This window comes from Monopterus albus, unplaced genomic scaffold (assembly GCF_001952655.1).
Source record: "Monopterus albus unplaced genomic scaffold, M_albus_1.0 scaffold362.1, whole genome shotgun sequence".
Lineage (NCBI taxonomy): Eukaryota > Metazoa > Chordata > Actinopteri > Synbranchiformes > Synbranchidae > Monopterus > Monopterus albus.
The window spans coordinates 271300-278099 of NW_018128242.1; the positions used below are offsets into that span (position 1 = coordinate 271300).

Below are 6800 nucleotides of genomic sequence, written 5' to 3' on the forward strand. Positions count from 1 at the left end.
TACCTGCTGCACCGGTGCTTCAGCGGCTTTGCTTCCTCCTCTTCCATTTGTTTCTCACGTTAAATTATTGTTAGGAACACTCGCTCACTGGAGGGTGAGTGTGCAAAAAAAAGCGGACCCAGATGGCTGATTTCAGTGCAAGTGAATTTATTGGTGCTATACAAACTATATACAGTGGCAGTGAGAAGAAAGACTAAACAGAAATAAGTAATTGTATAGCCGAGTGTCGATCAGCTAGCAAACAGTCCATGGAAGGAAGAGATGAGGTAAGCTTAACTGCAGATGCTAGGGTCACTCCCGGGCTGGCCGGTGGAGGTGGAGAGCAGCTGGGGAGACAGAGTAGAAAACAGGCAGGGAGCAGATGGAGTCTGACGACTGTGTACCCCCCTGGCTGGTGGAGACTGGAAGGGCGGTGAGGAGTAATGGTCCGGAGGTAACTGTCTGTGGTGATGGTAGAGAGGAGTAACAGAGTGGGTAGACGCGAGGAAAACAAAAACTGGATATCAAAACACAAACGGAGACGAAGAAGAGAGTGGCCCTGGTTGTCAGCCTGAGAGCATCGACGAACTGGTAAGGGAAAAGTATGTGAGCTGGGCTTAAGTAGGGTGAAGGACTAAGTGAATGCAGCTGGTGTAATCAAGGAATGTGTGGCAGGTGTGCAAAGTGGAGTGAACTGAGACCGTGAAACCAAGACAGGGAGGCAGGTACAGCCGAGCAAACCTGACAATTATGATGTACCTAAAACTGCCTTTCTTACAGTAAAGCTGCTTAAAAACCCTGCATTCACCACAGCTTCAGCCAGCAGAGAGGCTGACAGTCCGGGAACCAGAGAGACCAGGGGCCAGACGCATAAACGATGTGTACACACAAAAACCATGCGCATGCCTTTGTCCCCACACACAAACTTGTTATGTATTAACGCAGAATGTGTGCACTTCACGCACACCTATGCACGGTTTGCGTAGGTGTGATTTACTTCATTCATAAAAAGAATTTTTAAACACAGCCTTTGTGTTTTGCCTTAATATCATTTTCCTGTTTTTCTTCTTAGACTCTCTGTAAACTGCTGATATTATCTCTGAATGGTCAAAATTTCACAAGAAATAAAAGATATTTCTCTTTTCCCATCCTGCGTCCCCTCAGATTCCTCTTGTGGCATCTTGGAGAGCCCCTGACCCGTAGGTTGGACACCAGGGGGGGTGAACCCGTAGAAGTCAAACTGCACTTCTCCTCCTCCAGACTCAGGGGTCAGCATCACAGCTGTTAAAGCAAGACTGTGAAAATGTATATGCCTCAGCAGCGCCGGCCCTCCCCTCCACACCCCCAGCTCCATCACCCAGACTACTTCCTCCTGGTAACCTAGCAACAGGCCTGGCAGGTTGTTCAGTGAGGGCAACAAACGGGGGGTTGGCAGAGGCAAAGTGATGGCAGCACGTGCATTTATGTGTGTGTGTTAGGAAGCGTTGATATTTCACACTCTGGGTCACTTGCACATGTGCGTTGCTCAGATTCACACACAGAATTGTGTTTACTATAGTTGTGAGGACTGTCATTCACACAATGGATTCTCTAGCAGGGCTGTGCTGCTGCGTATCATACCGTCCACCAGTATAATTTGGCGCGAAGTTGACAGACTGCTGCTTGGTAGGGCCCATGATGTTGACAAGGAGGGATTTGTGAATAAAACTGATATTGTATTTTTTTTAGCCGACTTAATAGTTGCAATTTAGTATTTAATAATGATCAATCATAACTTTAACAGTTTGGAAACTGTTTGCACAGGTGACTTGTGAGAAAAAAGCAAATGTTAGTGCTATTTTCATTTGTATTGTTATCGCAAGAATACAATTAAATATCCTGACATACAGAAATTTTTAGTTTCTGTCACCCAGCCCTATTCCCCAGACCTTTAGCCTAAACTTGACTGTTAGACCTAGATTCCTACCCCCAACCCTTCCCTTAACTCTAAACCGAGTCCAACCTGAACCCTAAAACCAAGTCTTAAAGATCATACAGCTCTTTGAAGGTGTGAGGCCCCAACTAAAATGCTGACAGGGCCACTGACAAAAAAAATTGTCCACACAGTGTAATAAAGACATGTACACAGACACACACAGTCACACAGTGTTACACGGTGTTGCATCAGACACTGAATGTATCAGAATCACAATCAGAATCAATTTATTGGCCCGGTGTGTTGGACCCACGAGGAATTTGACTCAGGTACATCGGCTCTCAATGTGCAACAGTAGCCCAACATATATAGCTGTGTAATATAACAGAATAGCAGTATTAACATCAACAACCAGTGCAAACAATGCAGACAACAAAATGAGGTTTCTTCCTGAAGTCCACTGTCATCTCCACTGTTTTGAGCGTGTTCAGCTCCAGGTTGTTGAGGCTACACCACAGGACCAGCTGCTCAACCTCTCGTCTGTAGGCTGACTCATCACCGTCTCGGATGAGACCAATGACCGTTGTGTCATCAGCAAACTTTAGGAGCTTGACAGAGGGGTCCTTCGAGATGCAGTCGTTGGTGTAGAGTGAAAACAGCAGAGGGGAGAGCACACATTCCTGGGGGGTGCTTATTGTCCGGGTGCTGGATGTGGTTTTCCCCAGCCTCACCTGCTGCTCCCTGTCTCTCAGAAAGCTAGTAATCCACTGACAGGTGGGGGCAGGCACAGTGAGCTGGGTCAGTTTGGAGTGGAGGATGTCTGGGATGACGGTGTTGAACGCTGAGCTGAAGTCCACAAAGAGGGCCTGTGCATAGGTCCCCGGGGAGTCGAGGTGTTGCAGGATGTAATGCACTGCCATGTTCACTGCATCGTCCACTGACCTGTTTGCCCGGTAGGCAAACTGCATGGGGTCCTGCAGGGGGTCCAGCAGAGGCTTTATGATGTCCTTCAGGTAGGCCGACACCAGTCTTTCAAAGCACTTCATAACTACAGATGTCAGGGCAACAGGTCTGTAGTCGTTCAGTCCACTGATGGAGGGTTTCTTGGGAACTGGAATGATGGTGGAGCGTTTGAAGCCGGAGGGAACTTCACACAGCCCCAGTGACCTGTTGAAGATAAGTGTGAAGATGGGGGCCAGCTGATCAGCACACACTTTCAAGCAGGAGGGGGGTCACACCATCTGGGCCTGGTGCCTTTCTGATCTTTTGTCTTTTAAAGAGGCCACACACATCCTTTTCACAGATCATTAGAGGGGAGTGTTGATTGTCAAACCTGCAGTAGAATACATTCAGGTCGTCTGCCAGTTGATGGTCCTCCACAGTAGAGGGGGATGGTTTTCTATAGCCAGTGATGGTTTTCAGGCTCCCCCACACAGACGAGGGGTCATTGGCTGAAATCTGAGCTTTCAGTGTTTTCAGAGTAGCTCCTCTTTGCTGCTCTGATCTCTCTTGTCAGTGTGTTCCTTGCCTGGCTGTACAGAGTTCTGTCCCCACTTCTGTAAGCCTCCTCTTTGGCATGGCAAAGCTGCTTGAGTCTTGCTGTAAACCAGGGCTTGTTGATGTTGTATGTGCAGGAGGACTTTTTGGGCACTCACACATCCTCACAGAAACTGATATAGGATGTCACAGTGTCAGTGAATTCATCCAGGTCTGTAACTGCAGTCTCAAATACACTCCAGTCTGTGCACAGTCGCCATCGCTGTCAGCGCCGGAACTATCAGACAAGCTGAAACCACCTCAGAGCACAGAAAGTCTCTTCTTCTCTTTTTTCATCTTTCTATCTGCCTCTCTTTGTATGTGTCTCATCTCTCTCTCCTGTTTCAGTCCACCTGTTCTCTCTCTCTCGGTCAGTCATGATGTAGCAGCAGCAGCGGCTTTAAGTGCAGGAACGAGCGAGTAGTGCGGAAGGCCTTAAAGGATAACAGCAGTCACCTGCTGTATTTCCCCTTAAAGTGGCTATAGGGACACTATCTGCTTGTTAAGTAGTGATGTGACATTCTGTTTCAGTCTAAACTTCATTCTCTTCAAGTCAATATGCTGCAGTGTTGTGCTCCCCATTGTATCCATAGATCTGAATCAAAACAATCACAGGTCCGCTGTCATTTTGCCTGGTGTTGGCACTGGATGAAAGTTTTTGCAGTTCATCCTCTGAAAATCAGTACCTATCAGTAGCACTAAGTCCATTCAGTAATTGTCAATATTTTTCAACAAAAAACTAAATGTCAAAGTCATAATGGGGCCAGATCATTTGTAGAGACGTGTGGCTGGCCTGGTCTTTGTTTCAGCCACGTTTGGACTAGTCCTGACCGGTGTCAGTCTCTTTAAGTCACAGTGAACACAGCTGGTACTTGCTAAAGGTTATAAATATTTACCCTTCGGGGACCCTTACTGTGTTGTCTTCAGGGCTTACTACATAGGTCACCAACTTTGCATAGCAAAGGGCAGGACCAAGTCTTTACAGGTACAGTGCCTTGCGAAAGTATTCGGCCCCCTTGAACTTTGCGACCTTTTGCCACATTTCAGGCTTCAAACATAAAGATATAAAACTGTAATTTTTTGTGAAGAATCAACAACAAGTGGGACACAATCATGAAGTGGAACAAAATTTATTGGATATTTCAAACTTTTCTAACAAATAAAAAACTGAAAAATTGGCCGTGCAAAATTATTCAGCCCCCTTAAGTTAATACTTTGTAGCGCCACCTTTTGCTGCGATTACAGCTGTAAGTCACTTGGGGTATGTCTCTATCAGTTTTGCACATCAAGAGACTGAAATTTTTGCCCATTCCGCCTTGCAAAACAGCTCGAGCTCAGTGAGGTTGGATAGAGAGCGTTTGTGAACAGCAGTTTTCAGTTCTTTCCACAGATTCTCGATTGGATTCAGGTCTGGACTTTGACTTGGCCATTCTAACACCTGGATATGTTTATTTGTGAACCATTCCATTGTAGATTTTGCTTTATGTTTTGGATCATTGCCTTGTTGGAAGACAAATCTCCGTCCCAGTCTCAGGTCTTTTGCAGACTCCATCAGGTTTCCATCCAGAATGGTCCTGTATTTGGCTCCATCCATCTTCCCATCAATTTGAACCATCTTCCCTGTCCCTGCTGAAGAAAAGCAGGCCCAAACCATGATGCTGCCACCACCATGTTTGACAGTGGGGATGGTGTGTTCAGGGTGATGAGCTGTGTTGCTTTTACGCCAAACATAACGTTTTGCATTGTTGCCAAAAAGTTCGATTTTGGTTTCATCTGACCAGAGCACCTTCTTCCACATGTTTGGTGTGTCTCCCAGGTGGCTTGTGGCAAACTTTAAACGACACTTTTTATGGATATCTTTAAGAAATGGCTTTCTTCTTGCCACTCTTCCATAAAGGCCAGATTTGTGCAGTATACGACTGATTGTTGTCCTATGGACAGAGTCTCCCACCTCAGCTGTAGATCTCTGCAGTTCATCCAGAGTGATCATGGGCCTCTTGGCTGCATCTCTGATCAGTCTTCTCCTTGTATGAGCTGAAAGTTTAGAGGGACAGCCAGGTCTTGGTAGATTTGCAGTGGTCTGATACTCCTTCCATTTCAATATTATCACTTGCACAGTGCTCCTTGGGATGTTTAAAGCTTGGGAAATCTTTTTGTATCCAAATCCGGCTTTAAACTTCTCCACAACAGTATCTCGGACCTGCCTGGTGTGTTCCTTGTTCTTCATGATGCTCTCTGCGCTTTAAACGGACCTCTGAGACTATCACAGTGCAGGTGCATTTATACGGAGACTTGATTACACACAGGTGGATTCTATTTATCATCATTAGGGGGCTGAATAATTTTGCACGGCCAATTTTTCAGTTTTTTATTTGTTAGAAAAGTTTGAAATATCCAATAAATTTCGTTCCACTTCATGATTGTGTCCCACTTGTTGTTGATTCTTCACAAAAAATTACAGTTTTATATCTTTATGTTTGAAGCCTGAAATGTGGCAAAAGGTCGCAAAGTTCAAGGGGGCCGAATACTTTCGCAAGGCACTGTATAGCCATGCTGAATATTTATGGGGCTCCTTGGCATTACTCAGCAATGTTCTCATTCAGACAAGTCAAAAATCCGGATTCCTGGCTCTCAGGTTAAGTGTGTTAAGTATTGCTGTGACTGGATGACAAATGGCATCGACAGACCAGGATGGAGCAATAAAAGCTGAGGCAGATAAAACAGTGGAGATGACAGGAAGAGATACAGGCTTTGTTCTGCTATTTCTGTTCTTCCAACACTGACTGCCGGCCAATCTGCCAAAGGTGACACAGTCTGGGTTTGTGTGTGTGAGATTAGGACAGAATCAAGTAACCATGAGGAAGCTGTATTAAGGCAGCACCTGAATGCAGCAAGGGAGAGATAAAGATAGTGACAGAACAAGAACAGAGGGAGGTGGCAGGTGAGGAGGAGGATGACTGCTGATAGAAAAAGGTAGAACGTCGTTTTGAAGCAGCTTAAGGCACAGAAATGCATCTCAGACCCCACATCCAGATGAGCCTCATATTCTTAACCTTGTTAGATATTTTTAGTCAGATAGATATTGGATAGATACTTTATGTATTAGAAATGTTTAGTGGAGATAGGATGTCTAGTTAGACTGTTAAATGCTTAGTCATGCTTATGAGTTTCTACAGGGTACATCTAGTCAAGGATAACTAGAGAGAAGAGTTGATGACTGTCAGCAGACAGGGTGTTTAATATTATTATTATGACGTGTATAACTGTAGCCTTAGCCATAATATGTTCTTATGTTTAAGACACGACATGTTACTAGAGGTCGTGTGAGAATGTTTTTAGCTACACACCACTTAACCAACAGACACACACA

General features: G+C 45.2%; 1 protein-coding gene across 1 annotated transcript in view; it reads right to left on the bottom strand.

Annotated features, from left to right (window-relative positions):
• Positions 1–6800, bottom strand: part of LOC109951063 (traf2 and NCK-interacting protein kinase-like) — a 107777-nt gene that overhangs the window by 79486 nt on the left and 21491 nt on the right.